Here is a 12,362-nt window from a genome sequence, read left to right on the forward strand (position 1 = left end):
TAATAACAAGGACTATTTGTAGTGGAACATTTCAATGGTAGCATCATGGTATATTTTAAGAATAATGTGAAGTAGGAAAATGGGAAATTTAAAAGATGTTATAATTGTTCATATTACTCAGAGTCTATAAGAATGAAGGAAAACCATTTAAATGGACTGTTTTTTCCCCTCCATATATATTACTTTGGTCTGAAGTAACATATAAAATACTTGAGAAATTAAAAATAAAATAGTATTTGCTTAGAAGTTATTGTTATTTCATCCAAAATCCTTAAATATCAATATCATTCTTCATTTATCATCTCATTTTTTGCTTTAGTTTGAATTCTTAATGTATATCAATAAAAGCTATGATCGCCACAAATAATAGATACTTTGATTTTGAATGAACTATTTAAAATATTTAAGTCAGGCTGGAAAGATGGCTTAGCAGTCACAGATTCTTGCGTGTAAAGCATGATGATTTAATTCTGATTTTCTAGTACTCAGGTGTACAAAGTGGCACATGTCTTTGGAGATGGTTTATTTGCACTGGCCAGAAACCCTGGCAAGCCCATTATTTTCACTCTCTTTCTCTCATAAATATTAAAAAAAATAAAAATAACAAAAATGTCATTCAATTTTTTTTAAATTTTAAAGTAAATGGAAAAGAAAAAGCTCAAACAAGTTAAAACACTAATGTATTGCTTCTAGAATTTTGACCTTCCATTCTATTTATCATGGGTAACACCTCAGTTTTGAAGACACTCACATGAGACAGCAGGCAGGTTGTGAGACAATATCCTAGAAAGCCAGAATTATATCACCTCCTTGTCTGCTTTAAACGTAGTCATATTTCTTTACATGATGAAAAGTTGTTGAGGAAATGCACATCTTTAAGGTGTTACTGGATTGTGATATAAATTATTTTTCATTTCATCAAACAAAATGATTAAATCATTAATGTTATATTTGGGATCTGAAATGTGCTAAGGTTTACTTGCCAGTTTATTTTTATTTAATTAATTTATGTATTTGCACTATTGGGATGTGATGCAACCTTTCAAAGGCAGGGCATAGAGGAAAGAAACACAGTGGGGTCTTGCGCTTGAAGAATATATTGAGAATATGGCTCTTCTCCCTTGCTCTCTTTATTTTCTGGCTACCATGATAAAAGCAGTTTCCTCTTCCTTGTTCCCCATGTATTATGTTCTGTCTTTCTTCAAGCTAGTGCCAACAGGCCTTTTTCCTTCCTTTTAAGTATATTAGGTCCAGTATTTTGTCACAGGGATGGAAAACTGATTAATTCAACTAGCAATCCATAAGCTGGCAAGAACACATTTTAAATCTTGACCAATTGTGGCATTGCCCTGAAATATAGACCATGACCCTGGGAGTCCTTTCCCTAAGAGATGGACTACAGCTCCCTGGAGCAGCACATGTAATAGAGAAACTAACTCTTAGCTCATTTAAAACTAGAGTTAACCCCCTGCCTTCTGGATCAGAGCCTGAAATAGAGACGCCAATTCCTGGAGTCAATTAAACCAAGATTGAACACACTGCTTCTGCTGTTCTTGCAACAGCTGCTTCCACCAACCAGCACTCATCTGGTGTTTTACTTGAAGAGCAAAACAGCAATATGTGAGCAAAGGATACCAATGCATGAGGGAAGGACAAGGAACTCTGCCTCCAAAAAATTCGTTAAATATTGGCTCAAAGGAAGGGATTTAAGGGCAGGACTCTTTGAACTCTGCTGATCTGTAAAGTCCATAAGAAAAATTTCCAGAGTTGGTTTCCATAGTTCATTCCCACAAACACAAAGAACATAACCATCAACATTTCAAAAATACTACAAATATAGTCTGGGTAGCTTATATGTGAATAAACTTGCACTATCATTGGATTTTATCTACTTTATTAAATTACTAATATGATATCTTAAGACACACATTATCCAGTACACACACGTTTGTGCATGCACACACACAAATACATGTACACACAGAAAAAAAAAAAAAAACTTACAAACATATAGTCACAAAACTGTCATGTTCCACTCTTCTGGAAACTAGGTATGTCAGGTTAAGTTACAAATGCTATCTACTATTTTATAAAAAGTAACTTTTGACAATAAACATATGAGCACATCAAATATTGAATTCTAGTGTTCTTATAATCTTTTCATTTAAAACTATTTTTGAACATGAATAGTCAGTCAAAAACATACAAATAAACACCATAAGCACAGCCTGTCTTCTAAACATAAAGATGAAAATGTAAGCAATAACATTGCCATATTTTTTCTTTAGAAGGATAAGAATACAGATTAAAAGTAAAAGCACATGTAAATATTTCCGTGATAAAAATCTATTCAATTATTAATCAAATTAATTTGTATGTCATTTTTATTTTTGTTATTTGTTGTTTTATGTTTTTTTTTAATTTTTTTATTTTTCTATATTTTGTTTTGAGGTAGGGTTTCACTCTAGCCCAGGCTGACCTGGAATTCACTATGTAGTCTCAGGGTAGCCTCGAACTCTCTGCAGTCCTTCTACTTCTGCCTCTTGAGTGCTGGATTGGATTAAAGACGTGCACCACCACACCGGCTCTGTGTTTCATTTTTATTTAAAATAAATTTCTGTACAACTAGAAATTAAAATATCCTTATTTTTCACAATTATTTTATTATATAGTAACCATTACAACCACTATACTTTTTTGCCACACAAATAGTTCTCTTTGGGATGGAGAGATAGTTCAGCTCATAAGAGTGCTTGCTTGAAAAGCCTGATGTCCTGAGTTTGATTCCCTAGTACTCACGTAAAGGTGGTTGAACAAAGTGGCACATACATCTGCAGTAGGCCCTCACTCTTTCATTCTGTCTCTGTCTTCAACTCAATCAATCAATCAATAAATGAATAAATGAAGAAAGAAATAAAACATTTTCCTTAATCTCTTTATATAAACTGACCAACCATGAACAATGACTATGATTTCAGTCATAAGAGATTCACTTTCCCTGTTATAAAACTTTGTTGAACAGAATTATACTTCGAGCCTTCTTTTTTAATATTCATATATAACAGTATACTAAAACTCCTAAGAAAACTACAGGGCCTAAGTGAGATCAGGTGAGATTGACTAAAGAAAGGGTGTGGGGAGAAGTTAATCAAACTCTAAGAGAGTATAAATGAGTAATATGGAAACATACTTTTTTGGACAATGGCACATACAGAAGACATAGATTGTTGTTAGAAAAAATTCAGTCCCAGGGATGCAACACCTTCCAGTGAGTTGTTGGCCAGTAGGTCCCTGATGCCCACAAAACATTACAGGCCATTGTTGAGGCTCTTAGTTTCCCACTAGGAATAGATGATAAGACCCTAATGCTGAGGATTCCATATGCTTGGGCTGCAAGGTCACTGAGAAATCTTGTTAGAGCTGAGCTGTAAACCTCCTTCATGTAGACCAGCTGATGGAAAACTAGAAAAAAGCTATGTCTCATGCACCTGTATGGGAGAGAGAGAAGTCATCTGTGGAAATACGTGATAGTGGACACTGCAAGCCTTAAATTGGGCCAGCCAGGCTAAGTGAACCAACAGATGCAATAGGGGCCTGTCTATTTTGTAGAAACCAACAACTCTCTAATCAGACTGGAGGCCTGATAGAGAAAACCTGTTATGGGGATGTTGTGAGCCCTAATGACATAACACCTGCTGGTGTCTGGATAAATGCTTTATATTTTGCTCAGTAAACTTCCCTATAAGTACTTTTCTTAATGTTCACATATTGATTGACATATTGCTGTTTTCTTGGTGAGCCTGGTACCAGCACATTGGTCAAGGAGACAGACACAGAGAACAATCAACTCCTACCAAACCAGATATACAGAGACACAGAGGTTCCTAAGACCTCATCATTGAAGTAGACCTAAAGTGAACCCAGCATGGCTCAGGGAAATTTGTGGAAGAGCGGGTAGAAAGAATGTCAGAGCCACACGACGGGTCATGATACACAGAGACATTGCCTCCTAACCATAACTGATGGCTAAACCCACAATGTATGACCCATATACCCACAAAAGGAGGGTCCCTGTGGAGGGGAAGGACAGGAAGAAGGCTAACAATGGTACCAACTTGACTGTATTCACTGAGTACAAAACTAATAAAAGAAATTCTAGCCCACTAGTGACAAAAGAAGGTAATTCACTCTCTGTATTTTAATGATAGCTTCATGAATTTTACCAACAAGGAAACATTACAAATAGAATTTAAAAGATGCTGGATTCATGTGTCCCTTTGCTGTTAGAATTCCTGTGCACTGTTCTCCAATGATCAAAGTCCACATCCTATCAGATGTTAGTTAAATCAACTCTTTTTTTTTAACGTTTGTATATATTTATTTTTTTTTCAGAGCAAGAGAGAGAGAAAGAGAGAGAGAGAGAGAGAGAGAGAGAGAGAGAGAGAGAGAGAGAGAGAGAGGAAGATATATATAGAGAGAATGGGTGCACCAGGGTCTTCAGCCACTGCAAATGAACTCCAGACGCATGTGCCCCCTTGTGCATCTGGCTAATGTGTGTCCTTGGGAATTAAGCCCAGAACCGAGGTCCTTAGGCTTCAGAGGCAAGTGCTTAACTGCAAAGCCATCTCCCCAGCCCACAACTCATTTTTTTAACCCATTAATGTAATGCATCAAACTTATCAGGGATTCTACCCTTTTGCAAATGGAAATCCACAGAGCATATATGACTAGTTAACATTCTGAGATGAATTAAATGAAGAAGAGAATAGTAAGCATTTTTAACATAGTAAAACTCATTGATCCATGGCAATTCCCAGAACATCCCCTAACATGCATTAGAAATATAAGCTTTAAAATCTTATGGTAGCAGCTGCCTTGTCATTCATAATAAATGCCTTAAGTTAGAACATTCATGTACATATTTTTAGTATCCAAATAATAAAACATAAAAATTGCAAATTCTTTTGTCAAATAGGAATTAAAATACTAATAAATTTCTCACCACAAGGGGGGAAGCAAGGGTCTAATATCTAAATATAATTTTTAAATTATTTTTATTCATTTATTTACTAGAGAAAGAGAAAGAGAGAGAGAGAGACAAGAATAGAATGGGCACAGGCCTCTAGCCACTACACATGAACTCCAGACACATGTGCCATTATGTGCATCTGGCTTACATGGGTTCTGGGGACTCAAACCTGTGTCCTTAGGCTTCACAGGCAAGCACCTTAACCACTAAGCCATCTTTACAGCCACAAACATAAATATTTCATACAAGTAAATTTAACACCTTGAGCACATATTCTTACAGTATATACTTTTTCAGTATGAACAATTGCTATTAAAGTTAAATACAATACCAATACATATGTTTAAGTAAAACATGCCAAAGTCCACACAAATTAAGTTAATATGATGAATTGGTCAATTTGTGAGTATCATGCTTTGAAGCTTTATTTTCAAATTTCTAACCACAGAGTTAAATTTTCTGAAATTCAATCGGATTTGTGTTCAAACACATAAAGTCTATTTCATATATTCTAAAAGATCATAAGATCACATGACAGAAGAGTACTACTGAAGGTGAAAACAAAGATCCCACACTCTTCACTTCCAAAACCACAGCCTCACCAATAGTGATCTCATATGCCACCTTTTTTATTGATATCAGTAGAAATTGTATTACAACACCCAGACAGACCTGATCTCTGAGAATCTTATTGATAATCAGTATCTGACTGTATGTATGTATATAATTACAGTGTGCACTTGGATCATGCACATATTTGTGCAGAAGTGCTCGTCCTGTGAAAATCCTCCAATAGATAAAGGAACACCATCTACTTTTTTTTATATGTCCAATTTATCATGCTGAATAATTGATTCAAGTGTTTAGACACCATCGATAAAATTTTAGAAGCCATTTAAAAAGTAATTTTAAGGGCTGGAGAGATGGATTAGCAGTTAGGCACTTGCCTGTGAAGCCTAAGGACCCCGGTTCGAGGCTTGGTTCCCCAGGTCCCACATTAGCCAGATGCATTAAGGGGGTGCACGCATCTGGAGTACATTTGCAGAGGCTGGAAGCCCTGGTGTGCCCATTCTCTCTCTCTCCCTCTGTCTGTCTCTCTCTCTGTGTCTGTCGCTCTCAAATAAATAAATAAATAAATAAATAAATTTTTTAAAGTAATTTTAATATAACACACAATGAATATTATATTGTTAATGTTTTCTTATTAGTTTTATACTAGGAACCTGCCACTAAACTCCATTGATTCTTCTTCAGAACCTTTCACATTTGTCCTTTCCTCTTCAAAGTATGCATCAGCATCATTTCTTCAATATCTGTCAGCAGCACTACTGTTAATCATGACTATTTGTCTACCCTCCTAGTTCAAAATCAACTCTAACCCATCTGTTCAAAAGTTACCTTTAAAGTGATTTTTTTGGTGTTGTTTTATTCTAAAAATGAAAGAGCTGGGAGGAGGCACATATAACAAGCTAGTGCTTTCCTGAAGAATAAATTAATAAACAGTAATTTTATGAAATTGAAAGTGGCCTCAGAGCATAGTCTAATAACTTTTTTATGCTAAAATGAGTTTGGGGAAAAGTGATCTGAGATAAACTTATTTGAAAGTCACTGCAGAAATAATGAGGAGAAACCTAAGGCCACTAGTACCCTCGTTGTCTACCAGCATTTTCTTCATCATCAGCAGGAAGATGCTTACATACATCAGGCAACATTTGCATACTGAACACAAAATAAAACAATAGTTCATTTATTTAGTGTCATGTTCATGTAAAGCAATGCTGTTTAAAGAGTAAGTTTCAATATTTTCAAAATGTGAATTCAGAAAAGTTATTAAATGCAGCATTTTAATTATATAGCATCTTATAGTACAGCAAGACTAGATTGATAGCTATGAAATAGATAATTTTAGAATGAAATATATATTGTTTTATTAATTATATGACTAAAACTTATGGAAATGGATTAAAGACCTTAATATAAGACCTGAAACTCTTCTCCTACTAGAAAAATAAGAGGCACTCTCCACAATATAGGAGTGGGGAAGGACTTACTGAACAATACCCCAGTAGCCCAGGAAATTAAACAATAACTCAGCCAATGGGATCTCATGAAGCTAAAAATCCTTTGCAAAGATAGCCACATCATAATCAGAGCTAATAGATTATCTACAGAATGGGAGATCATTTTCACCAGCTACATCACTGGCAGAGGCCTAATATCTAGAATCTACAAAGAACTCAAAAAAACTAAACAATAGAAAGTCAAACAACCCATTTAAAAAAATGGGGCAGAGAACTGGATAGGGAGTTCTCAGAGGAATAATGGCGAAAGGCTAACACACACCTAAGAAAATGTTCAATATTCCTAACCATGAGAGAAAAGGAAATTAAAACAAATTTGAGATTCTACTTTACTCCAATAAGGATGACAGTTATTAAAAAGTCAAATGACAACAAATGTTGCTGATGATGTGGAGAATGAAGAAGTTTCATTTACTGTTGGTGGGAGTGTAAACTTGTACAATCACTATGGAAATCAATATTGAGATTCCTGGACAAGATAAACATAGAGCTACCAACAGACCCAGTTATCCCCTTATTAGACATTTACCCTAAGTTCTCCATGCTTCAATCAAGAGATATCTGCTCAAACATGTTTATAGCTGATCATTTCACAATAGCTAAGAACTGTAATTAAGTGAGTTGTCTATCATTGGATGAATGAATATCAAAGTTGTGATACATTTACACAATGAAATTCAGTTCAGTAGTAAGGAAAAACAATATAATGAAATTCATAACAAAATGGACAGACTTGGAACAGATCATAGTAAGTGAACTCATACAATCATAGAAAGACAAACTCCTCATGACCTCACTAATCTGTGGTTTCTACCCTGGATTAGGTCAAGTTGCTAACATAACAGACAAGCAAGTCAAGGCCCAAACAATAGGGATGGAAGGGCTTGGGAGGAGGAGAATAGATGGGTAGGGGAAAACAGACACAAAACTAAACCCAAAAATGAACTGGTACCACAAAAACATTTATCTTTGAAGATAGACTAAAAGATTGAACCCTCCAGAGGAGTACTGGGGGAACACCTGAACTAAGGGCTCTAGTGGTATGAAGCCTAACCTTAAGAAAGAAATGACACTGGCCTGTAACTTCCAGCAATAGAATTCAGATGCCACACACAATGACCTATTTATCAGAGAGACTTTTGAGGTCACCAAAACAAGATAGGTTTATGCCAAAGCACTTGATTACCTGCCTGATGTAAAAGGTAAGAGCTTACTGCTGAACACACCATATGCTGCTGACACAGAACATGGAGAAACCTGGCTGGAATCTGAAAGAGAGCCAGTTCCCAGAAAGTTAGCCTGTCTACTGCTGGGAAACACTGCATGAGCTACTGGGAGAAAGTGGCCAACAAAGGTCTAAGTAACCGGGGATCTAAACTACTCAGAAGCAAACACTCTGACAAGATGTACACACCAGTGCAATGGTAGTACACTGCCTTCATGGGTAACCAATACCTTTATGATTACCTAAGCAATTCTCTCAGTGTGAAGGAACCCATATCTGGAACTGGGAACCGGGTCAGAATCCTATGAAGTCAAATATTATGCTCTCCAATGTCAAGTGCCCACTTTTCTTTAGCTAAAATAGGGGTTATATTCATAAAATTCTCCCTAAATTAATAACACTTATCCCCACTTAACCTATGCTGACTTTACTTTCCATTGGAGAATCTGTTTTTGTTTTGCAGAAGGTAGTGAGACCCTACAATATAAACTACTCCTAGCACTTCAGCCAAATCATAGCTGAAACCACAGAGGACCTGGGAAGATGAACAAGAGTGCTGCTTCCATGGTGAGCCTGACTATCAGCATCAGGGTGAAGGAGACAGACACTGAGGATACTAAACACATACTAAAGCAGAGATCCAGAGGCTCCTAAGAGCTCATTACTGAAGTAGAATTAAAACACATCTTCTCGGGCTGGAGAGATGGCTTAGCGGTTAAGCACTTGCCTGTGAAGCCTAAGGACCCGGGTCTGAGGCTCGGTTCCCCAGGTCCCACGTTTGCCAGATGCACAAGGGGGCGCACGCGTCTGTAGTTTGTTTGCAGAGGCTGGAAGCCCTGGCGCGCCCATTCTCTCTTTCCCTCTATCTGTCTTTCTCTCTGTGTCTGTTACTCTCAAATTAAAAACAAAAAACAAAAAAAAAAAAAAAAAAAAAACACATCTTCTCCAAGGCTTGGGAATTGTGCAGAAGAGGAGGTGGGAAGATTGTAAGAGCTACAGGTTGGAACATCATGCCCAGAGACATTGCCTCTCCCTAATAACAGACTGCTGCTCCCACAGTGAAAAACCCACAACCCCATGGGGAATAACTGCAACCCCACTGAGAAGGACTACAAGTGGAATGGAGTTAGGAAGGAGGGAAAGAATGGTATCAACACATAATGTATCCATACTAAGTATGTCCATAATTAAAAATATTCATTCCTCTCTTATGTTTCTAGCAGAGCTTTATAGATAAATGTGGGAAAATTTAAAAAATATGGTTCTATTCATTTTGATGAAGGCTACTTTGTGTTCTTACAAACAAATGATAGGAATACAGGTGAACAGGAAACAAAAGTGCCTTTGAATTCAGAGGATGAGAACAAATTAATTTTTAGTTTATCAAAGTAATATTGCTAGCATATCATTTTAAAGAGTCATAAAACACTAATATATTCAAAGTATTTTAAACATGGATTTACTTATTTATATGTATTTATTATGCATGGATTTCAAATTAGAATGTAGACTCTATGGCTAATTTTTTATTAGGAAAATTGCTAGGGTTTGATTTTATCCAAACCCATACTTAGTGAAAATATGAAGCTTATTTCTCCAAAGCTATTGTACCTTTTAGCAAATTTATAAGTTTCTTAACAGGAAAGTTTACCAAACCTTCCACATAAGCTTAAGATCTTATTCAGTCTTTGGAGCAAGCATGCTATTTACTAGTTCTCTATCTATCCCACACTGTGAATGAGGTAGCTAGCTAGGCATAACTGTCAATCATAAGTAGAAGGCTATAGAGTAGAAACATAAATTCAACAACTTTGCATCATTATAGGAACATTCCTTCCATATTATTTACCATTCACAAGAGGGAAAAAATATATTCTATGTAAAAAAAGGGAACTTATGTAAAAGCATAAGATAAATGTAGACCTCATGAAATGGTACCTTCCTACATCTGTAACTACAATTCATTGTGATCTTATAGGCTTTGAGGAAACTTGACACCCACATTTGTGTTGTCTGCATATTTTCAATTTTAGCAGTACTGAATACAATCTCCTTCTTATCGGAGTTAGAACACATTAAGGTAGAAAACTCCTGACAAGCAATGAGGTCTTGGCTAGCACACCTTCTTAGCAGAATATTTCTCTAATCCTAGGTTAAGGAAGAATAAAGTATAATTTTTAAAGAAAATTTTACCAATTTTTAAATTTTATGTATTTATTTATTTATTTATTTATTTATTTATTTATTTATTTGAGAGCAACAGACACAGAGAGAAAGACAGATAGAGGGAGAGAGAGAGAGAGAATGGGTGCGCCAGGGCCTCCAGCCTCTGCAAACGAACTCCAGATGTGTGTGCCCCCTTGTGCATCTGGCTAACGTGGGACCTGGGGAACCAAGCCTCGAACCATGGTCCTTAGGCTTCACAGGCAAGCGCTTAACCACTAAGCCATCTCTCCAGCCCAGTTTTACCAATTTTTGACACTGCCATCTTCTTAAAATTTGGTAAATTACCTATAACATATTAGGTAAAATAAATGTTCAGGGAATGAGTGCATAAACATAAAATATTTAAATCAAATGAGAAAATAAAGGTATAAAACATAATATATATTATTTTTGATCCATGTTGAAGCTTCATCTTAGAAACACAGGCATCTCAAGTTGTTATTATGAGGAAAAGCTCACAAAAAAACACACTCTGGAGTTTCCAAGGGGATTACAATTTCCTGGCACTCATACTCCTTTTATATAGCCAAATAAACTTTTCTAGTACTTCTATGTATTAGATAATGAGGTTTATATGTATATCAAAATAATTAATCAGTGATTTCATATGTTCTACATATATCTACATACACAGGTTTCTATATATTTTATATTACTATATGTGTGCACAGATGAATGTGTAGGCATTTCTCTGTATATAAATTGTCTTCTATGTAACTGTCTATATGCATATATGCATACATCATAGGAACAGATGGAAAACTTACTCCTCTCTCTACATCTTCATCTTTCCAACTCATTAGAACATATATGGTTAGTGCATCATATAATCTGAAAAATATCTTATATGTAATCTGTTAAATGACTATCTTCATAAAACTTCTTTGGATCAAAGCCTGTTTTCCTCTTCCTTAAAATAATACTTCCTTTTGAAGAAATTATACCTGGCTGTGTAATGTTTCTCCTTTAAGAACCCAAATTATACCCTTTTCTATATATTTTCTCCTTTAAAACCACAAATTTGAAAGTAGAAGTCTAAAAATTTACATAAGTGGTAGTTTCTATATTTATATTAATACTAAGTAGCCCAGTGATGATAATGTCAGATGGGTTGTATTTCTATGGCTCTTTACAAATAGGTAAGTAATTAAATAAACATAACACTATGCCATTGTCTAATTCTAATTCTAAACAAATATTGACAAAACTATGCTGAACTTGACATGATTGCCTATAATTTCAAGAGTAATATCTCAAAATACTTAACATGAAAATCTTTATTTTACTTTCTCCTGTTATTAATAGTATACCAAATAGAAATTTATAGCTGAAAACCCAGAAAAAAAGACAAGTGTCATGTTTCATTTCAAAAAGTTTCAACACCTATACACACTTGTAAAAATAATCTTAGCTGATTGTTTGTTTTCAAACCATTCACATAGTTTCACACAGTTCATCTATTTGAGTGCTGTTATTTGGTGTTAGCACTATAAATGTATGTATGTATGTATGCATGCATAATATGACCTCAAAGTTGGTTGCCTTTATCTCTTTGATAAAGAATACTTTAGTCCAAAGAATCATTCCTGTTCCTGTCCTCCTTCATTGGTGTTTTTATAGTGTTCTTATTTTGCAGTCAATCCTCTGCTTCTGCAGTATTATTGACTTAAGAGTTTCATTGAATTGTTTGAAAACTCATAGGCTTATAAACTTTTCCATTTCTCACTAGGTCCCTGGAGGTCATCTTTGCCATTGAAGTGCATACACCAAGGAAAATAGTAAGGTTTTTATATAGATAAAT

Source organism: Jaculus jaculus, chromosome 3 (genome assembly GCF_020740685.1).
Source record: "Jaculus jaculus isolate mJacJac1 chromosome 3, mJacJac1.mat.Y.cur, whole genome shotgun sequence".
In the NCBI taxonomy this organism is placed as follows: Eukaryota; Metazoa; Chordata; class Mammalia; order Rodentia; family Dipodidae; genus Jaculus; species Jaculus jaculus.